The sequence below is a fragment of the Ailuropoda melanoleuca genome, chromosome 19, assembly GCF_002007445.2.
Source record: "Ailuropoda melanoleuca isolate Jingjing chromosome 19, ASM200744v2, whole genome shotgun sequence".
Classification (NCBI taxonomy): Eukaryota; Metazoa; Chordata; class Mammalia; order Carnivora; family Ursidae; genus Ailuropoda; species Ailuropoda melanoleuca.
In genome coordinates, this window is record NC_048236.1 from 32,727,391 (window position 1) to 32,749,885 (window position 22,495).

General features: G+C 39.9%; 1 protein-coding gene and 1 pseudogene across 1 annotated transcript in view; one reads left to right on the plus strand and one right to left on the minus strand.

Annotated features, from left to right (window-relative positions):
• Positions 1-22,495, minus strand: part of LOC117797179 (mucin-1) — an 88,910-nt gene that overhangs the window by 17,947 nt on the left and 48,468 nt on the right. The window lies entirely within an intron of this gene.
• On the plus strand, positions 19,559-20,507 carry LOC105236298 (annotated as a pseudogene).

Sequence of the window (22,495 nt, forward strand, 5' to 3'; positions counted from 1 at the left end):
ATATAATTGGTGAAGCGCTAGGAAGAGCCCTAAGTCTTCACACATCTCCCCTAGAGCATTCCAAAGTACTTAAAATTCCTACCTTCAGAGTTAATGCTTTCTTTTGCTCAAATGTAAATAGCCTGAAGGGATATCATAATAAACCATTATCGGTCATCAGCAACTCAGCGTCTATTAGGTTCTTTCCCTACTAACAGTAGATGGCCAAGAAGAAAGTGAGAATTCAACAGAGAAGTTTTCACTGAAGTGAGCTGTTTGCTGCCACTGCCTCTGTGAGAGAAATATCTGAAGAGGTACTTATCCCCCATCACTCTTTGCACTGACCAGGAGACAGAGCTCCTTTGGAGGGAGGATACACTGGGATTGGAGCCATCTAGAGAATTGAGCTAAAAGGACCTTCTTCACTTGCCTGCAGGGTCAACTAGGCAAAATTGTGAAAGAAGTAGCTGTTAAGTCTTTCTAAACAAGTATAAGTATGATTCTGGAAAAGCTCAAAATGGTATCTGGCAGTCAAAATGGTTTATCACTCTTCTTTAACACATAACGTTTAAACGCTTATTTTTGAACCAAGCTACTTACTAAGATGAAAGTATTCTGTATTTCTCTCCATTTTCCCTTTTTCTCATCTCTATGACTATTGTGGGGCCACTGATCTCCACCCATTTTGGAAAAGGCTTTTTGACTTCTTTTCAGAGTACTTATGGCTAACATAGTCTAGTCAATATTCTTCAGGTATCCTACGCACTGAAGCTAATCCCCACACCATGAGATCTGCTTGGGGGATTGAATGCCTCGTTAGTGAGGCACTTCCTGCTCTCTCTCTCTCTCTTTCACGTGTGTGTGAGCACGTGCATTCTCCAGCATTTTCCATTCTCACCTGACTAGGAAAACTATTGGAAAGAGGTGATATCTCATCTCAATAGAGCTGTCCAGACTCTTAGCCACATCTTTTAAGAATCCACATTCATTTCAGAAGCAGTAAAGAATTGTAAATTCAAAGGGCTCCATAGAGGAAACACTTTTTTGCTTGAGAACAGCCAACAAATTGTAGATGGCTTCACAGATTAGATTCAACCACAGATGTTTCAACTCAAATATTGTTCTCAGTTATTGATTTATTGAACTTGTCATATTATTTCTTTATGAAATTTATCAGTTATGAGACAATTTTCTCTAAATAAAGAGCTCCCCACTTCTTATAGTATTTTTATTCTATTGCTGGCTCTTTCTCCTCTGTTTAAAAACATGCTCAAGCTTTTCTCCACCCTAGAATTTAAAAAATTCTAGTAAACAGAGTTACTATTCAGGAGAAGGCTTCATGTTTCTCCTCTTTCTTGCAGACTTCTTGAGAAGTTTTCATGTCCTAACCTCCCATTTGCTCATTAACTGATTATGATATCATTACTATTAATAGCTAATATTTGTTGAGTGAATAATGTGTGCCAGGCACTGTGCAGCTTACACGTATTATCTCATTTATATCTTTCAAGGATTCAATGAACTGTAGGTATCAGTAGTAGTCTTATTTACACAGATGAGAACAGGGGCTTAGACGGTGTTAGTATGTTGTTCAGCAAATCTGACAGTGAGTGGGTGGCAGCATTAAACTCCAATTTCATCCTGTACGTGCTGTCTATATCATTACCCACAGAGTGTACTATCTGTATCAACTCACTGTAACCAATTGTTGCCTAATCATCATACCCAAGGGTTTATTTTCAATTTCATCCTACTCAGTCTTCCCACAGCAGTGGCCAATGTTGGACCTTTCAACCTTTCTCCACCCTTTGCTTCCACCATATTACACTCTGTTCGTGCTTCCACATTACTATTTTTTTTTACTTTGCTGACATATTCTTCCCCTGTTCTTTTTAAAATATTGGGCTAATCTGAATTTTCTTCTTCCTTTAAATGTCTACACTGGGTGATCTCAATGACTCCTATGTCCTCAATAATCATCTCAACTCAAATTCCAGTGTTCCTCTCTCCTAAGCTTCAGTTTCATCTCTACTTATAGGCACTACAAACTAGAAATGTCTAAATCAACCACATTATCTTTCCTCCAAAGCCTATTCCTCCCTCTTAATTCCCTCCCTCACTCTAAAACATAGTTTATATAAACACACAAACCTGAGTATGGGTAAAAAATGCATTTTTTACATCTCTTTTTCTTTTCTTTTTTTTTTTAAATCTTTTTTTTTTTTTAAAGATTTTATTTATTTATTTGACAGAGATAGAGACAGCTAGCGAGAGAGGGAACACAAGCAGGGGGAGTGGGAGAGGAAGAAGCAGGCTCATAGCAGAGGAGCCTGATGTGGGGCTCGAACCCATAACGTGGGATCACGCCCTGAGCCGAAGGCAGACGCTCAACCGCTGTGCCACCCAGGCGCCCCAACATCTCTTTTTCTTTTAATCCTGCATTTAATTGGTCACTATATCTTATGCATTCTCATTTTTAAATTTAAAAATTTGTCCATTCATCTCCATTACCATTTCTGCTGCTTTAACCCAGACCCTCATCCTATCTCATTTCTTTTGTGTATTATACTTTATTATATTCCCTAAAATTCCCTAGTTCAATTTTGTATACAAAAATAGGCCATGAGACATTTGTTAAGTGAATAAATGAATATCTATCCAACACTGATATTTCATGGAGATTACTCTACTGTCTAATACTAAAACTGCAATTGTTATTCACCAGACATTACTCTAAATGTGTTAGCTACTTTACCATATTTGATATTTACAAATTTATTTTTAAGTAGGTATAATTATTATTCCGATTTTATAGATGGGGAGACAAACATAGAGAAGTGAACTGACTTGTCCAATTTTATACAGCTAATTAGTGGCAGAGCCGGAATTAGATCACTGTTTGGCCTTAAATCCATGCTTTCTTTCTTTCTTTCTTTTTTTTTTTTTTAAGATATTACTTATTTATTTGACAGAGAGAGAGACAGCCAGCGAGAGAGGGAACACAAGCAGGGGGAGTGGGAGAGGAAGAAGCAGGCTCATAGCGGAGGAGCCTGATGTGGGGCTCAATCCCTTAACGCCGGGATCACACCCTGAGCCAAAGGCAGACACTTAACCGCTGTGCCACCCAGGAGCCCCTAAATCCATGCTTTCAATCACTGTACTTCCTTACATTTCCTTTTGCTCTGCTTCTATGTATTACACTGAGATCTTAATTACTTTTCCATTATAGCTCTGAGAATATAACAGTTACTCAATTCACAAACTTACAGATACAGCTCTGGAAGTAAATTCATATTTTCAGTTTCCTCCAACCTCTCAACTAATCCTAGAGCAATTCAGAACCAAGTCAGTTCAGAGTGTAAAAGGAAACTGGAGATTAAAGTAGGGTCACTGGCCCAATAACAAGAAGAGATGCAAACAACCAGCATGGTTCCCATAACCCAAAGCAAAATTAGACCTCAGGAGCTGTATCTGGATCCCTTGGTGAGTATTGGCCCTGTCACGTTCGACAATGGTAGCACTGAGTTGAGAAGATAAGGCTATAGGGCAGGACGAAACATAGTATGGAGCTGCCATTTAGGACAACGTGAGCAGATGCTCTAGAGTGAGTGAAAGTAAAGGACAAGTCCACATGGAGGAAGGGTTAATGTCAACAAACGTAAGGGAGTCAAGAATACAAAGAAACTGAGAACCAAGGTGGGTCACGGGTGAGAGAGGGGCAGAGAGCACACAGCAGAAGCGAATGTGTGCCAGAGGCAAGAATGCCTTCAAGATGAAGGTAAAGTCACTTCAAGATGTCTTACACTCTGTGGTAGATTCTTGAACTGAACATCAGAAGACTTGCTTATAATTTGATTCTATAATCAAGCAGAAGTGCAATCCTGGAAAACCTCCGTAAACTATCTGGAACTCAACCTTCTCATCTGTAAAATCAATTTTTTAAAGAGTTATTTAGTTGAGAGAGACAGAGAGCGAGAGCACATGTGACTGGGGGGAGGACAGAGGGAAAGGCTCTCAAGCGGACTCTGTGCCTTAAGTATGTTATGAAACACAGAAATAGAAACATAAGATAAAGATTACACAATACAGTTAAATGCCTGATCAATTGTGATGTATCATATAATCATTAAGTATTATCTCAACGCACAGTATACAAATAGGGTGAGGTTTATCACTATAATGGATGCAAATGCCTATTTAAAATAGTCCTAGACAATTTTGATTTTTTGCCCACTTCTTGTTAGATCTGATTAGATTTTCATTACTTTTATATTGCAGTTTGGCTGACAATGAGCTCTTTCTTGGATTTAAAGAAGTGTCAGCAATGTCAGTTTCTTGTTTTCTCACTCTTACATATCAGTATTACCTTATTATGAAGTTTCTTTGAAAGAAGAAACTTTTAAAAAACATGTTTCCATTATGGAAACATTCATTCCATTAACTAGGTAACAGTACACAAGTCCGTCTCACCTGACTTTTTGGATTCCTTCAATAGGAGCTCCTGAGGAAAGGACCAAATGAAGGTTGTTTCCTTGGGAGGTGATCTTTGGAAGCACAGAGGCACAGTGATACACAAGGGGTGTTAAGGAGCACGTTGTTACTGTGGGCTCAATCCCAACAGTGACCTCTCAGAAGCCATGTCGGACATACTTCAGAATCATCCTTTCCTGGATGACTGGGGCAGCTGGAGAATTTTTCCACCAACCTTCATTCCCCATTGGTTGATGGTCATTGCCAGTCGCTTTAACTCCCCCTCACTTCTGGATTACACCTCTCTTTGGCAGAGCGAACACCAAACTGCCATGGTTCTGGAGAATCAGGCAGAGAAGAGAGATGCTGGTGCTAGAGGCGGAAGGCTCTTAGCGTGCTGCAAACTGTTTACTGCACCGAAGGTGAATTCAGCCGGGGTCAGCGAGCATGGGGCGTGGCGTCTACAGTGTCTGCTACGCCTGGTGATGGTGAAGATTCCGAGCAAGGTTAAGATTAGCAAACCGTGATAAACTGAAGCAAACAAAGAAAGGCCAGCACTGGCATCTACCTTTCCCCTTCTTTCCTCAGGATATACTGAGCTCCATATTTTGGCAATCTGTGTTTTAAACATTAATACTAAAGTATAAATTTTTGGGATGTCTGAGTGGCTCAGTCAGTTTAGCGGTTGCCTTTGGCTCAGGTAATGATCCCAGGGTCCTGGGATCAAGTCCCAAACTGGGCCCCTTGCTCAGCGGGGAGCCTGCTTCTCCCTCTGCCTGCCACTTCCCCTGCCGGTGCTTGCTTTCTCTGTCAAATAAATTTTAAAAATCTTAAAAAAATAGGGGCGCCTGGGTGGCACAGCGGTTAAGCGTCTGCCTTCGGCTCAGGGCGTGATCCCGGCGTTATGGGATTGAGCCCCACATCAGGCTCTTCTGCTATGAGCCTGCTTCTTCCTCTCCCACTCCCCCTGCTTGTGTTTCCTCTCTCGCTGGCTGTCTCTATCTCTGTTGAATAAATAAATAAAATCTTAAAAAAATAATAAAATAAAAATCTTAAAAAAATAAAGTATAACTTTTAAACATTTTTAGACAAAATATGTAAGTGGAGGCTCTAATATTTTCTTTCCACCTTTTGAAGGTCATCTTCTATACCTTTTAGAGGCCTGATCTCTGACTTATGATCAGCTTTAGAGTTGGGTGACCCAAATGCCAGGTTCCTTACTGCTGAGATGTGCCTTCTGACAAAAGCTGCTTCAGTCCCAGGGACATGCCAGGAGTTGCAGGTCGTGGCAACCTTTACTCCTCTAATGCAAAACCATGGGCTTCTGCTAACAGCACACCTGCATATCCTCCAAAGACAAGGGCCAGGATACCCTGGAGGCCTCTGGAGGGCACTAGAACATCAGAGCCCTCTTCCAGGAAGTACCGCAGCCAGCAGCTGCCTAGTCAAGCAAGCGAACTAGAGGGAGGAAGAAAATGGCATCTATCTGCATATAAGCTAATCTATAGAGCAAGTTTAATTATTGCATCATTGATGTTTATAATCGTGGTGGAGCCAATATTTACTCTTTACATGATCACAATTCTATACACGAAGTTAAACAAATCAATTGAACAATTTTGACATTTGAATGCCATTGATTAGGTAACTTCTATATGCTAAATCCCTGTAAAAAGTGGTGTGAGTTATAAAAAGATCAGTAAAACTCAGTCTCTTACTTATAATATCGTAGGGGGAATGAGCATTGCATATAAGCAACCATAAAGCAAGGTGGAAAGAGAGAAGATCTGTAAGAAAAATACCAAGGGCTGTGAATATTTTAAGATAGAAAAACTACTTCTGTACCAAGCAATTTATTATTTCTTGTGATAATAGCTAAGCCTAACTCAAATTCCATGCCTTGGAAATTTCTTTAAACATGGTCCACTTGTAAGCCCACCAGTTGAAGTTTAGTAATAAGCAGCCTTGGGCTTAGAAAAGACAGGTAAGTCTGAGATGGGCCTTTAACTCAGTGATAACTACACTGGGCTCTCAAAACGCCCTCAAGAGACAAAGCAGAATACATTCTCTAACTCTTAACCATTAAGAAAAATCTAATATTTTGTGGTATGTTTTTAAGCCACAAACTTAAGAATACAAAAGCAAACAATGGGAAAAGTCGTGCAATATTTATACTGACAATATATTGTTGCAGCTTTCTTGAGCATGAAAATATTTTCTCAATGAAGGTTTTTATCATGAAATGGAACCTGATATGTTAGGTGTCTTTTTTCTTAGCCAGAAATCTATTTATAATGAGATTATACACATGAAAGAATTTATAACAGATATTTTAATAGAAAGTCAAGTTTAGTAGAGCTATTCGAAATTATAATAAATAATATTTCGTGCTCAAATAAGTAGGAATTCTATACTTTTCATATTAGGTATTAGGTACAACCTGAGATCTAATAAGTACATTTTTCCATTCTGTGCAGAGACTAAAAAAACGTTTTAATGAAATGCTTACAATAAAATGTATTTGTCACATTAGCTATATACAACATATATTTGACAACTTTTTATTTATTATTAGTATTTAAACTTATCAAAATATAGTTGACACACAATGTTATATTAGTTTAAGGTATACAACATAGCGATTTGACTATTCTGTACATTTTTCAATGCTCACCAGGATAAGTGTCGTCACCATAAAATGTTATTACAATATTATTGACTATATTCCCTATACTGTAGGGAACTTCATCCTTGTGACTTATTTATTTTATAACTAGAAGTTTGTACCTCTTAGTCCCCTTCACCTATTTCACCCATCCCCCCAGCCTTCTGGCAACCACCAGTTTGTTCTCTGTATTTATTATTCTGTATCTGTTTTGGTTTGTTCCTTTGTTCTGCTTTTTTGAGATTCCATGTGTAAGTGAAATCATATGGTATTCGTCTTTCTCCGTCTGACTTATTTCACTTAGCATAATGCCTTCTAGATCCATCCATGTTGTTGCAAATGGCAAGATCTCATTGTTCTTTATGACTGAGTAACATACCATTATATGTGCACACCCCACATCTTCTTTTCCATTCACCTATTCATGTTCACTTGGGTTGCTTCCCAATTTGGGCTATTGTAAATAATGCTGCAATAAACACAGGGGTGCATATCCTTGTGAATTCATGTTTTCGTTTTCTTTGAGTAAATACCCAGTAGTGGAATCACTGAATCATATGGTATTTCTATTTTTAATTTTTTGAGGACCCTCTATACTGTTTTCCACAGTGGTTACACCCATTTACATTCCCACACAACACTGTATGAAGTTTCCCTTTTCTCCACATCCTCACCAACACTTGTTATTTCTTTTCTTTTTGATATTAGCCATTCTGCCTGGTATGAGGTGGCATCTCATTTTTTTTTTTTTTTTTAATAATTAATTTTATTTTATTATATTATGTTAATCACCATACAGTACATCCCCTGATTCTGATGTAAAGTTTGATGCTTCATTAGTTGCGTATAACACCCAGTGCACCATGCAATACGTGCCCTCCTTACTACCCATCACCAGTCTATCCCATTCCCCCACCCCCTCCCCTCTGAAGTCTTCAGTTTGTTTCTCATAGTCCATAGTCTCTCATGTTTCATTCCCCCTTCTGATTACCCCCCTTTTCTTTATCCCTTTCTTCCCCTACCGATCATCCTAGTTCTTATGTTCCATAGATGAGAGAAATCATATGATAATTGTCTTTCTCTGCTTGACTTATTTCACTTAGCATTATCTCCTCCAGTGCCGTCCATGTTGCAGCAAATGTTGAGAATTCGTTCTTTCTGATAGCTGAGTAATATTCCATTGTATATATGGACCACAGCTTCTTAATCCAGTCATCTGTTGAAGGGCATCTCGGCTCCTTCCATGATTTGGCTATTGTGGACAATGCAGCTATGAACATTGGGGTGCATATGGCCCTTCTCTTTACTACGTCTGTATCTTTGGGGTAAACACCCAGTAGTGCAATGGCTGGGTCATAGGGTAGTTCAATTTTTAACTTTTTAAGGGACCTCCACACTGTTTTCCAGAGTGGCTGTACCAACTTGCATTCCCACCAACAATGTAGGAGGGATCCCCTTTCTCCACATCCTCTCCAACAATTGTTGTTTCTTGCCTTGTCTATCTTTGCCATTCTAACTGGCGTAAGGTGGTATCTCAGTGTGGTTTTGATTTGAATTTCCCTGATGGCTAATGATTTTGAACATTTTTTCATGTGTCTGTTAGCCATTTGTATGTCTTCATTGGAAAAGTGTCTGTTCATATCTTCTGCCCATTTTATGATTTGTTTATTTGTTTCTCGTGTATTGAGTTTGAGAAGTTCTTTGTAGATCTTGGATACCAGTCCTTTATCTGTGGTGTCCTTTGCAAATATATTCTCCCATTCCGTGGGCTGTCTCTTAGTTTTTTTGACTGTTTCCTTGGCTGTGCAGAAGCTCTTTATCCTGATAAAGTCCCATAAGTTCATTTTATCTTTTATTTCTCTTGCCTTTGGCGATGTGTCGTGAAAAAGGTTGCTCTGGCCGATGTCATAGAAGTTGTTGCCTATGTTCTCCTCTAGAATTTTGATGGATTCCTGTCTCACATTGAGGTCTTTCATCCATTTGGAGTTTATTTTTGTGTATGGTGTGAGAGAGTGGTCAAGTTTCATTCTTTTGCATGTAGCTGTCCAATTTTCCCAGCACCATTTATTGAAGAGACTGTCTTTTTTCCACCGGATGTTTTTTCCTGCTTTATCAAAGATTAGTTGCCCAAAGAGCCGAGGGTCCATTTCTGGGTTCTCTATTCTGTTCCATTGGTCGATGTGTCTGTTTTTGTGCCAGTACCATGCTGTCTTTGTGATCACAGCTTTGTAGTACAGCTCGAAATCCGGCATTGTGATGCCCCCAGCTTTGTTTTTCCTTTTCAACAGTTCCTTGGAGATTCGGGGCCTTTTCTGGTTCCATACAAATTTAAGGACTATTTGTTCCAGTTCTTTGAAAAATGTCCTCGGTATTTTGATCGGGATAGCATTGAAAGTGTAGATTGCTCTGGGTAGTATGGACATTTTAACTATGTTAATTCTTCCAATCCATGAGCATGGAATATTTTTCCATCTTTTTATGTCTTCCTCAATATCTTTCAAAAGTGATCTATAGTTTCTAGGATATAGGTCCTTTACGTCTCTGGTTAAGTTAATTCCAAGGTAACGTATGGTTTTTGGTGTTATTGTAAATGGGATGGATTCCCTAATTTCTCTTTCTTCAGTCTCGTTATTCGTGTATAGAAATGCAACTGATTTCTGGGCATTGATTTTGTATCCTGCCACCTTACTGAATTGTTCTATAACTTCTAATAGTTTGGGAGTGGATTCCTTTGGGTTTTCCATATAGAGTATCATGTCATCTGCAAAGAGAGACAGTTTGACTTCTTCTTTGCCGATTTGGATACCTTTGATCCCTTTTTGTCTTCTGATTGCTGTTGCAAGGACTTCTAGTACTATGTTGAATAATAGTGGCGAGAGTGGGCATCCTTGTCGTGTTCCTGATCTTAAGGGAAAGGCTTCCAGCTTTTCCCCATTGAGAATAATGCTTGCAGTAGGCTTTTCATAGATGGCTTTTATGAGATTGAGAAATGTACCCTCTATTCCTACACTCTGAAGGGTTTTAATCAGGAAAGGATGCTGTATTTTGTCAAATGCTTTTTCTGCATCAATTGAGAGGATCATATGGTTCTTGAGTCTTTTCTTGTTGATATGATGTATCACATTGATTGATTTGCGAGTGTTGAACCATGCTTGCATCCCAGGTATGAATCCCACTTGGTCATGATGGATAATCCTTTTAATGTACTGTTGGATTCTATTAGCAAGGATCTTGTTGAGGATTTTGGCATCCATATTCATTAGAGAAATCGGTCTGTAATTCTCCTTTTTGAGGGGGTCTTTGCCTGGTTTGGGGATCAAGGTAATATTAGCCTCATAGAATGAGTTTGGTAGCTTTCCTTCTGTTTCTATTTTTTGAAATAGCTTTAGGAGAATAGGTATTATTTCTTCTTTGAATGTTTGGTAGAATTCCCCAGGAAAACCGTCTGGGCCTGGAGTTTTATTATTTGGAAGGTTGTTTATCACTGACTCAATTTCTTCATAGTTAATTGGCCTATTTAAGAAATCTATTTCTTCCTGTTTCAGTCTTGGTAGTTTATAGGTTTCCAGGAAGGCCTCCATCTCTTCCAGATTGTTTAGTTTTTTGGCATATAGCTGTTGATAAAAGTTTCTAATAATCCTTGCAATTTCAATGGTGCTGGTCGTGACCTCTCCCTTTTCAGTCATAATTTTAATAATCTCAGTCCTTTCTCTTTGTTTTTGGACAAGTTTTGCCAGTGGTCTGTCAATTTTATGGATTCTCTCAAAGAACCAGCTTCTAGTCCTGTTGATCTGCTGTACTGTGCTCCTGGTTTCTAATTCATTGATTTCTGCTCTAATCTTGGTCAACTCCTTCCTTGTCAGTGGGTTAGGCCTGTCCCTCTGTTGCTGTTCCAGTTTCTTGAGGTGAGAATATAGAAACTGCATTTTAGATTTTTCTATTCTTTTGAGTGAGGCTTGGATGGCTATGTATTTCCCCCTTAGGACTGCCTTTGCAGTATCCCATAGGTTTTGGACCGTTGTGTATTCATTCTCGTTGGTCTCCATAAATTGTTTAATTTGTTTTTTGATTTCCTGGTTTATCGAGTCATTCTTGAGCAGGATGGTTCTTAGCCTCCAAGTGTTTGAGTTTCTTCCAGGTTTTTCCTTGTGGTTGAGTTCCAATTTCAGAGCGTTGTGGTCTGAGAATATGCAGGGGATAATTTCAATCTTTTGGTATTGGCTGAGACCTGTTTTGTGTCCCAGAGCATGATCTATTCTTGAGAATGTTCCATGGGCATTTGAATAGAATGAGTATTCTTTGGTTCTGGGGTGTAGTGTTCTATATATATCTATGAGGTCCAACTCGTCGAGTATGGCATTCAAAGCCTTTGATTCTTTGCTTAGTTTTTGCCAGGGTGTTCTGTCTATTTCTGATAGTGGGGTGTTGAGGTCCCCTACTATTACTGTGTTCTTATCTATATGTCTCTTTATTTTGGTTAAGAGTTGGCTTGTGTATCTTGCTGCTCCCCTGTTGGGGGCATATATATTAATAATTGTCATATCCACTTGTTGAATACTTCCTTTAAGAATAATATAGTGCCCTTCTGTATCTCTCTCTATGGCCTCTAGTTTAAAATCCAGTCTATCTGATATGAGAATTGCTACTCCAGCTTTCTTTTGAGGTCCATTTGCGTGGAAGATGGTACTCCATCCCCTTACTCTAAGTCTGAATGCATCTTTGGGTTCAAAATGAGTCTCTTGTAGACAGCAAATGGATGGGTCATGTCTTTTTATCCAATCTGCAACCCTGTGGCGTTTTATGGGAGAGTTTAAGCCATTTAGATTGATAGAGATTATTGACAGATATGATTTTAATGATGCCATTTCTCTTTAAAGTCTTTGTATCGGTTGTGACTTGCTGCTCTGTATCACTCTTGGGGCCTTTTTACCTTTATAGAGCCCCCCTTAATATCTCCTGTAGGGCTGGTTTCGTGGTTACGAAATTGGTTAATGATTGGCGATTTTGGAACGTCTTTATTTCTCCATCAATTCTGAATGACAGCTTTGCTGGATAAAGGATCCTTGGCTGCATGTTTTTCTCTGAAAGAGCTTTAAAAATGCCCCCCCAAGCCTTTCTCTCATTCCAGGTCTCTGTAGACAGGTCTGACGTAATCCTGATACCTTTGCCTTGGTACGTGAGAAATTTCTTTGCCCTGGCCGCTTTCAATACTGTATCCTTGGATCTAATATTTGCGAATTGCACTATGACATGCCGTGGCGTAGGTTTGTCCTGGTTGAGCTTGGATGGGGTCCTCTCTGCCTCTTGGACACGAATGCTTGTTTCCCTTGCTAGATTAGGGAAGTTTTCAGCTACAATTTGTTCAAATATCTCTTCTAGACCTCTGTTTTTCTCCACCCCTTCAGGGATGCCGATGATTCTGACATTGGATCGTTTCATAGAGTCAGTAATCTCCCGTAATCTACATTCGTGGGCGTGGATTTTTTTAAGACCAGCTTCTATTTTCGTTTTTTCTTCTACTAACCCATCCTCCAATTCGCTAACGCGTTCCTCTGCCTCGGTGACCCTGGCCGTCAGAGCCTCTAGTTTTGACTGCATTTGGCTCATAGAATTTTTAATTTCTGTCAGATTCGCTCTCATTTCTGCCCTTAGGGATTCTATATTCTCAGCAACGCTTTCTCTGATGCTTTTTTCAAGTTTACTCATCATCTTGACCATTGTTGCTCTGAATTCCATTTCTGATAATTGGGATACATCCATATGTATTAATTCTGTGGCCGAGGCCAATTCTGTGGCAGAGGCCACAGACTCATTATCTTTTCTTTGCTGGGGGGGACTTCTCCTTCTCGTCATTCTGATGAAGAGAGATTGCAGGGTTGTCCAGAGCCCAAGTGTTGACTGGGACCCAGGCCGTGCGCCCTTGTTTTATAGAGATCTTAGGGATGTGGGCTTCTTCCTTAAAGAGTTTATTTATTTATTTGAGAGAGAGAGAGACAGTCAGCAAGAAAGGGAACCCAAGCAGAGGAGTGGGAGAGGAAGAAGCAGGTTCCCGGTGGAGAAGCCCGATGAAGGACTCCTTACGGAGCGTTGTGATCACACCCTAATCCGAAGACAGGTGCTTGGTGACTGCGCCACTCAGGCGCTCCGGGTTGTGGGCTTCTTGATTTTTCAGCCTGCCTTCTGGGGGAGGGGCCTGCCTGCAGGTACTCAGAAAACCCTGTTTGGGTAGAGTCTCTGTGTCCCTTGCGAGGGGGGATGGGGATGGGCACCCTGTGAGCCGGTATTTCCGGGCTTTTGTTCTCTGGCGGCTTTCCCTGGCGGTTTGCTATGCCTCTTCTGAGAGAGCAGCAGCGGCTGAAATTCAGCCTCTGTCTCAGAACAGAGGGATCGCGGATCGTTCTCCACTGATGTTCTGGCCACTTTAACTCTGTTTCTGTTGGTGCTGCTCAACCCTGCAGCATCCCGGGCTGTGCGCCCCACACCCGGCGTCCCAGCCCTCACTTCCAGGGCCGGCACGTCTCTGTCCTTTGTGTTTCCAACCCCGCCCGCCGCCAGCCGCCCCGCGCGGGCTCCCGGAGCTCCCCGTCTCAGTCTGGTGTCTCACGGGTGCTGACCGCGAGTCCGCCTGCTCCCCCGTGCAGGTGGCCCTCCAGCCGCCAGCCGCCCCGCGGACGCTCCCGGAGCTCCCGGTCTCAGCCTCGATCCAGTGAGCACACCGGAGCTCCGGAGCTCCGTGAGATGCTTGGTGGTGCACGCTCCCGGCTCACGGACTCAGTCTGCCGTTTCCAGAGTGCGGGTCCGCGGTCCGCCCGCTCCCCGGTGCAGGTGGCCCGCCAGCCGCCCTGCGCGCGCGCTCCTGGAGCTCGCGTTCTAAGTCTGTTGTCTCGCGGGTGCCGTCCGCGAGTCCGCCTGCTCCCCCGTGCAGGTGGCCCGCCAACCGCCAGCCGTCCCGCGTGCGCTCCCGGAGCTCCCTTCTCAGCCTGCTGTCTCAAGCGTGCGGGTCCGCGGTCTGTCCGCTCCCCCTTGCAGGTGGCTACCGCTTCCCGGCGCCCTGACACGGCGGCTCCCTCCCCCTTCTGTTTAGCTTCCGATATCTGTGCGCGGTTTCACGGCTCCCCGCTTCCGTACCTCGGTACTCAGCGCTGGAGATGTTCATTTGTAGAGATCCAGATGTATCTTCCTGCGTCTCAGGCTGATTCCGTCGCATCTCATTTTTGTTTCAGTTTGCATTTCCCAAGTGATGTTGAGCATCTTTTCACGTGTCTGTTGGTCATCCGTATGTATTCTTTGGAAAAATGTCTACTCATAAGTGCTCTGCCCATTTTGTAATCAGATTGTATGTATGTGTGTGTATTGAGTTGTATCAGTTCTTTACATATTTTAGATATAAACCCTTTATTGGATATATCATTTACAGATATCTTCTTCAGTAAGTTGCCTTTTTGTTTTGTTGATGGCTTCCTTTGCTGTGCAAAATCTTTTTATTTTGATGTAGTCCCAATAGTTCAATTTTGCTTTTGTTTCCCTTGCCTGAGGAGACAGATCCATAGATATGCTGCTAAAGCCTACGTAAAAGAGACTGCTGCCTATTTCCTTGGGGAGTTTTATGGTTTTAGGTCTACGGTCTATGGTTATGGTCTTTAATCCATTTTGAGTTTATTTTTGTGTATGGATGGTGTAAGAAAGTGGTCCAGTTTCATTCTTTTCCATGTAGCTGTCCAGTTTTTGCTATTTTTGTGTATGGATGGTGTAAGAAAGTGGTCCAGTTTCATTCTTTTCCATGTAGCTGTCCAGTTTTTGCAACACCATTTATTGAATAGACTGTCTTTTCCCCATTGTATACTCTTGCCTCCTTTGTCATAGGTTAATTGACCATATAAGCATGGGCTTATTTCCATCCTGTGCCACTGATCTATGTATCTATTTTTGTGCTGGTACTATACTGTTTTGCTTACTAAAGCTTTGTGGAATATCTTGAAATCTGGCATTGTGATACCTTTAGCTTTGTTCTTCTCAAGATTGTTTTGGCTATTTAGATAACTCTTTAAAAACACTTCAGTCACTACCTCCAAATTAGTATCTACGTATATTATCTTTATGTGAGCTCTGATAAGCTTTGCTGAAATTTCAAAACTTCTCACAACACCAAGCTGCTGAACACAGCCTGTTTGATGCAGTGACTATCCCACTATTGAATCTGCATCATGAAAAGTGTACTATATTTTAGCTTTTTTTTTTTTTCAGACAAGATGACTCATGTTTTTTCTTTAGGAAAGAGAGAACCAGTGCCTCTGATTTCTCCTTTTTCTAATTCATCCTCCATACTGTAAATGAAGAGATCTTTTTAAAGGCAAAACTCTGCATTCACTCTGCTCAAAGCCTTAATGATATCCCATCACCTCCAAAATAAGGTCCAGACCTTTTAGTGTAATATTCACAGCCCCGCACACCCCTTCCCTCAAACTACTCCTTATATGCCATTCTCCCACAATACCAATAAGTTTGTGGTTGCCTAAACATGTCATATTTTTTCTTTCCTTGTTTTTGAGCATTCAACACAGAGGACTTTCCACAGAGATACTTTCTTTACCTGCCTGGTAAACTCATATTCATTCTCTAATACTCACCTTAGCATCCCCTTCTTCTTGAAACGTTCTGGCCTCAGACAGTATGCATTTCTCCATTCTATGCACTACCCATGCAAATTATGATCCCCATGTCTGGTAATTATTTGTTTACACGGTTGATTTCTACATCAGACTAGAGCCCTTTCTTCTTTGTATTCTCCCTGCCAAGGAAAGCACCTGTTGAAGGACTACATGGATGGATGGATGGATGGATGGATGGATGGATGGATTACAAACTAGAGCCTCAATCATCTACTTTAATTCTAGTGCAATTTGAAATACTTAATCAATCTGATACCTTCTTAGCTAATAGTTTTTGGAATAATTTTTAACTTCCAGAAAAAACGTTTAGAAATGATATTATAGTACTTTTAATGGGAACTGACCTTTCTTTTACTCTCTTTCCTAAAGAAAAAAGATGAGTCACCCTGTCTGAAAAAAAAAAGATAAAAAATAAAACACTTTTCATGATGTAGATTCAATAGCAGGATATTCACTGCATCAAACAACATAATTTTGTTTAAATTTTAGTGAGCTAACATACAGTGCAATATTGGTTTTGGGAGTAGAATTCAGTGATTCATCACTTACATACAACACCCAGTACTCATCACAAGTGCCCTCTCTAATACCCATCACCCATCTAGCCCATCCCCGACCCACCTCCCTCCCTCAACCCTCAGTTTGTTCTCTATCATCGAGAGTCTCTATGGTTTGTTTCCCTCTTTTCTTTTTTCCCCCTTTCCCATATGTCCATCTGTTTTGTTTCTTAAATTCCACACGAGTGAAATCATATGGTATTTGTTTTTCTTTGATTGATTTATTTCACTTAGCATAATACAGTCTAGCTCCATGAATGTCATTGCAAATGGCAAGATTTCACTCTTCTTGATGGCTGAGTAGTATTCGATTATATACACACACCATAACTTCTTTATCCATTCATCAGTCAATGGACATTTGGCATCTGGGCTCTCCCCATAGTTCGGCTATTGTTGATAATGCTACTATAAACACTTGGGTGCATGCACCCCTTCAAATCTGTAGTTTTGTGTCCTTTGGGTAAATACCCAGTAGAGCAATTGTGAGATCAGAGGGTAGTTCTACTTTTAGGGTTCTGAGGAACCTCCATACTGTTCTCCAGTGTGGCTGCACCAGGATTTTAGGATTGTTTATTCAATTTTTGTGAAAAATGCCAATGGAATTTTGTTAGAGATTGCATTGAAGCTGTAAATCACTTTAGGTAGTACGGACATTTTAACAGTATTAATTCTTCCAATCCATTTATTCATGTCTTCCTCAATTTTTTTCTTCAATGTTGATGGTTTTCATTGTTCAGGTTTTTCACCTCCTTGGTTAACATTTGTTAATACTTTGTTAAATTTGTTAATACTTGGTTAAGTTTTGTTTTCTTTTCTTTTCTTTTGTTTGATGGTATCATAAATGGGAGTCTTTTCTTAACATCTTTTTTGGATAGCTCATTGTTAGGATACAGAAACACAACTGATTATCATACGTTGATTTTGTGTCCTGCAACTTTACTAAATTTAGCAGCTCTAACATTTTTTTGGTGGAGTCTTTAAGGGTTTCTATATTTAAGATCATGTCATCTACATAGGGACATTTTTACTTCTTCCTTCCTCATTTGGATGCCTTTCCTTTCTTGCCTAGTTGCTCTGGCAAGGACTTCCAGTAATATAGCGAACAGAATATGGTCAATAAAGAAGAGCATCCCTGTCTTGTTACTGATCTTGGAGAAAAATCCTCTGGATTTTCACTGTTGAGTATGCTTGCTGTAGACTTGTCATATCCGGTTTTTATTATGTTGAGGTATATTCTTTCTCTACCTAATATTTTGAGAGCTTTTACCATGAAAGTATATTGAATTTTGTCAAATGCTTTTTCTGCATCTATTCAGAGGATCACACAATTTTTATCCTTTGCTTTGTTAATCTACTGATTTGTGTATATTGAACCATCCTTGCATCTCAGGGATAAATCTAACTTGATCATGATGTATGATCCTTTAAATGTCCTGCTAAATTCAGTTTGTTAATATTTTTTCATCTACGTTCATCATGGATATTGACATGGAATTCTCCTTCCTTGTAGTGTCCTTCCCTGGCTTTGGTATCAGTGCAATGCTGCCTCATAAAATGATTTGGAATGTTTGCCCCTCTTCAGTTTTTAAACAGAGTTTGAGGGGGATTCGCATTAATTTTTTTTAGTGTTTGGTAGAATTCACAAATGAAGTCATCTGCTCCTTTGTTGGGAGATTTTTGACAATTGATTCAATCTCCTTACTATAGATCTAATCAGACTTTGTATTTCTTCATGATTCAGTCTTGGTAGATTGTATGTTTGTAGGTATTTGTCCGCTTCTAGATCGTCCAATTTGTTGGCATATATAATATTTTTGGAGCATTCTCTTACAATCCTTTGTATTTCTGTGGTGTCAGTTGTTACTTTTCTTTTGTATCTGATTTTATTTATTTGGGTCCTTTTTCTTTTTTTCTTGATGAGTCTGGCTAAGGGTTTTTTAATAAAAGCTAATAAAAACTGGTGTGAGGTGATATCTCACTGTGGTTTTGATTTGCACGCCCCTGATGATCAGTGATGTTGAGAACCCTTCCATGATCTATTGGTCATTTGTGTGTCCTCCTCCTCCTCTTCCTCCTCTTCCTTCTTCTTCTATCTCTTCTTTACAGAAATGCCTATTCAGGTCCCTTGTCAGTTGTTTAACCACTTCTTTTTGTTATTAAGTTGTATGAGTTCCTTATATATTTTGGATATTAATCCCATTTCTTATATATGCTTTGCCAACATTTTCTCCCACTTGGTTTTATCTTTTGAAAGAACCAGCTCTTGGTTTCAATGATTTTTTTTCTTTTTCTTTCTTTCTTTCTTTTTTTTTTTTAGTCTTTATGTCATTTAATTCTGCTCTGATCTTTATTATTTCCTCGTATCTACTCACATTGAATTTTATTTATTCTTTTTATAGCTCCTTTAGTTGTAAGTTCAGTTTTTTTACTTGAGCTTTTTCAGTTTCTTGAGATAGGCCCATATCACTATATATTTCCCTCTTAAACTGCTTTTACTGTATCTCAAAGATTTGGGGCCATTGTGTTTCATTTTCATTTGTCTCCATATATTTTTCAATATCTTCTTTGATTGCTTCATTGACCCACTGTTATTTAGTATCATGTTGTTTAGATTCCATTTGTTTGTGTTTTTTCCAGTTTTTTCTTGTGATTGATTTCTAATTTTATACCGTCGTGGCCAGAAAAGACACATGGCATAACTGCAATCTTGTTAAATTAACTGAGGGCTTGTTTTGTGGCCTAACATGTGGTTTATTCCAGAGAATGTTCCATGTGCAGCTGAAAAGAATGTGTATTCTGCTGTTTTTGAATGGAATGTTCTGTCTTATCTGTTGGGTTCCTCTGGTCTAATGTGTCATTCAAAGACATTATTTCCTTATTGATTTTCTGTCTGGATTATCTATTCACTGATGTAAGTGGGGTATTAAAGTCCCCTACTATTACTGTATTGCCATCAATCTCTCTTTATATTCACTAATATTTGCTTTATGTATTTAGGTGCTCCAATGTTGGGCACATAGATATTTACAATTGTTATATCCTCTTGTTGGATGTCTCCTCTTTCATTTCTGATGGTTTTTTGTTTTGTTTTGTTTCTCTTTTTTTCTTAGTCTAACTAAAGACTTGTCAATTTTATGTTCTGAAAAAAACAACTCTTCATTTCTTTGATCTTTTCTATTGGTTTTCTAGTTTCTAATTCACTTATTTTTGCTCTGATCTTTGTTATTTCCTTCATTTTGCTAGCTTTGGGCTTAGCTCTTTTTTAGTTCCTTGAGATATAAATTTACGTTGTTGATTTGAAATATTTCTTTTTTCTTAATTAGGCACTTATTGCCTGCTTAGAGTTGCCCTCTTAGAACTGCTTTGACCTCCATCAAAAGAACCAGGTGCCTGGCAGCTGCTGCTGTTGTACCTCTTCATTATCCCACATCACTGCTGCTGCTATGGCTACATGAGTCCTCATTGGGGGTAAGTCTCCCAAAGTTGAGGCCAGTACTCTCATTGGCCACATCCATTTCCGTGACTCTCTGAGAGGTCACATGAGGCATTCTTTTGTCACATGCTTGAGACTTTTGTCCCGGTGTGTACTACAAAGCTTGGCAGAGCAGCAAATCTGGCACCAAAATTTACCAAGAGGAATGTTAAGGACGATTGCTCTTTTAATAGATGATGTTTAAGAACACACTGCCTGGAGCAAGGGTCCCAATGCGTACAATGGTGAGAAGTCCACGGAAATGGTACCTTTTCCAATCGCTGATGATAAGAATCAGGAGTTCACTATCCTGTTGGGCATGCTGGACCCAGCAGAGAATGAACAGGGCATCCCTGTGACAGCTTGTGTGATGTTTATTTTTGGTCCTGATAAGAAACTGAAGCTGTCATCCTCTATCTAGCTACCTCTATCTGGCAGGAGCTTTGACGAGATTCTCAAAGTAGTTATTTCTTTCAAGCTGACAATGGAAAAGAGAGTTGACATCCTGGTTAACTGGAGAAATGAAGACAGTGTGACGGTCCTTCCAACTATCCCTGAAAAGGTAACCAAAAAAATTGGCATCATCTGGCAAGAAAGACCTCTGCTATACTCCTCAGCTCTAAGGTCCTCTGAGAAGTTGGTGCTAGAACTGCTTGCTTAGCACAGAGAGCCAGAGGATGCTAGCTGCTAATCATGCTTTCCTGCAGCAAAAAAAAAAAAAAAAAATTGTAAAAACATCCTGGTATCATTCCCTCCCCCCAAAAGGTATTGCTTATGCTGCAGTTTGGTACATTGTGTTTCCATTTTCATTTGTTTGAATATATTTTTTGTTTTTCCTTTTGATTTCCTCTTTGATCCATTTGTTGCTCAGAAGTGCATTGTTTATTTCCACATGTATTTGTAAAATTTCCAGCATTCTTCCTGTTACTGATTTCTCATTTCATACCATTGTGTTTGGAAATACCTGGTATGATTTCAGTCTTAAATTTATTAAGACTTGTTTTGTGGCCTAACATACAAGCTATTCCAGAGAATGTTCCATGTGTGCTTGAAAAGAAAATGTTTCTGTTGCTGCTGGCTGGAATATTTTGTATATGTCTGTTAGGTCCATTTGATCAAAAGTATAGTTCAAGTCCAATGTTTCCTTATTATATTTTCTGTCTGGATGATCTATATATTGTTGAAAGTGGGGTACTGAAGTCCCCCACTGTTATTGCATTGTCTAGTGCTGCCTTCAAATCTGGTAAAATTTGCTTAATCTAGTTAGGTGCTCTAATGAGGGTGCATATATGTTATATCCTATTGATGAATTGACCTCTGTGTTATTATTATATAATGACCTTCTTCTAAAGAAGGAGTTTCTTTTCTTTGTTGCTTTCAAAATTCCCTTTGTCTTTTCTTTTTGACCGTTTTATTATCATGTGTCTCAGTGAATTCCTCTTTGGGTTTTATCTGTATGGGGACCTATGAACTTCAGATACCTGGATGTCTTATCTCTGCCCATATTTGGGAAGTTTTTAGCCCTTATTTCTTTAAATGAGCTTTTTGTCCCCTTTTCTCTCTCTTATGGTTCGGGGATTTCTGTATTATGAATATTGTTTCTTCTGATGGTGTCCCATAATCATGTGGCTGTTCACTACTTTTCTTCATTTTTTTTTCTTTTTTCTCAGCTGACTGGATAATTTTAAATGCCTTGTCTTTGAGTTCACAGATTCTTTCTTCTGTTTAATCAAGTCTTCTGTTGATGTTTACCATTGCTTTTCATTTCATTCATTGTATTCTTCATCTCCAGAATTTCTGCTTGGTTCTTTTTTATGATTTCTCTCTTTCTGTTGGCTCTCTTATTTTGTTCATGTTTTCCTGATTTCATTAAGTTGTCTGTTTTTTCTTATAACTTGGTGAGCTTCCTTAAAACAATTATTTTGAAAAAAAATTTTTTTGGTCAGAAAATTGATAGATTTCCATTTCTCTGTGGTCAGTTACAGGAAAATAATTGTGTTCCCTTCATAGTGTAATATTTACTTGCTTTTTTGCCAAGATGGCAGAGGAGCAGGAGACCTAAAGTTCGTCTGGTCCCAGGAATTCAGCGAGAGAGCTACCAAACCATACCGAATACCTATGAATGCAACTGGAGAATGAAGAAAGGAGTAGCAGAAACTCTATGAACAGAAAGGCAACCACTTTCTGCAAGGAGGAGAAAAGATGGAGGAGGAGTAGGCGACCCTTTCTCAGCTGTTCCGAGTCGAGCTGGATATCTACCAGACCATTCTGAACACCCACAGAATCAGCCTGAGACGCAGGAAGATACATCTGGATCTCTACAAATGAACATCTCCAGTGCTGAGTATTGAGGTATGAAGTGGGGAGCTGTGAATCCGAGCACAGATATAGGAAGATAAAGGGAAGGGGGAGGGAGCCTCTGCGCTCAGGCGCTGAGAAGCAATAGCCCCTTGTGCTGGGGAGCGGGCTGGACTCTCAGACCAGCACCCGCAAGAGAGCAGACTGAGACAGTGAGCCTGGGAACGCCCGTGTCCAAACTGAAAACAGGAGCTCCCGACCGCACACTCGAACTAGAGTGAAACCGAGAGCTCAGGAGTGCAAGCGCGACCAGACTGAAAACTGGTGCTCCAGAGCACAGGCGAACCAGACTGAAACAGGGAGCTCGGGAGCTCGGGAGCGC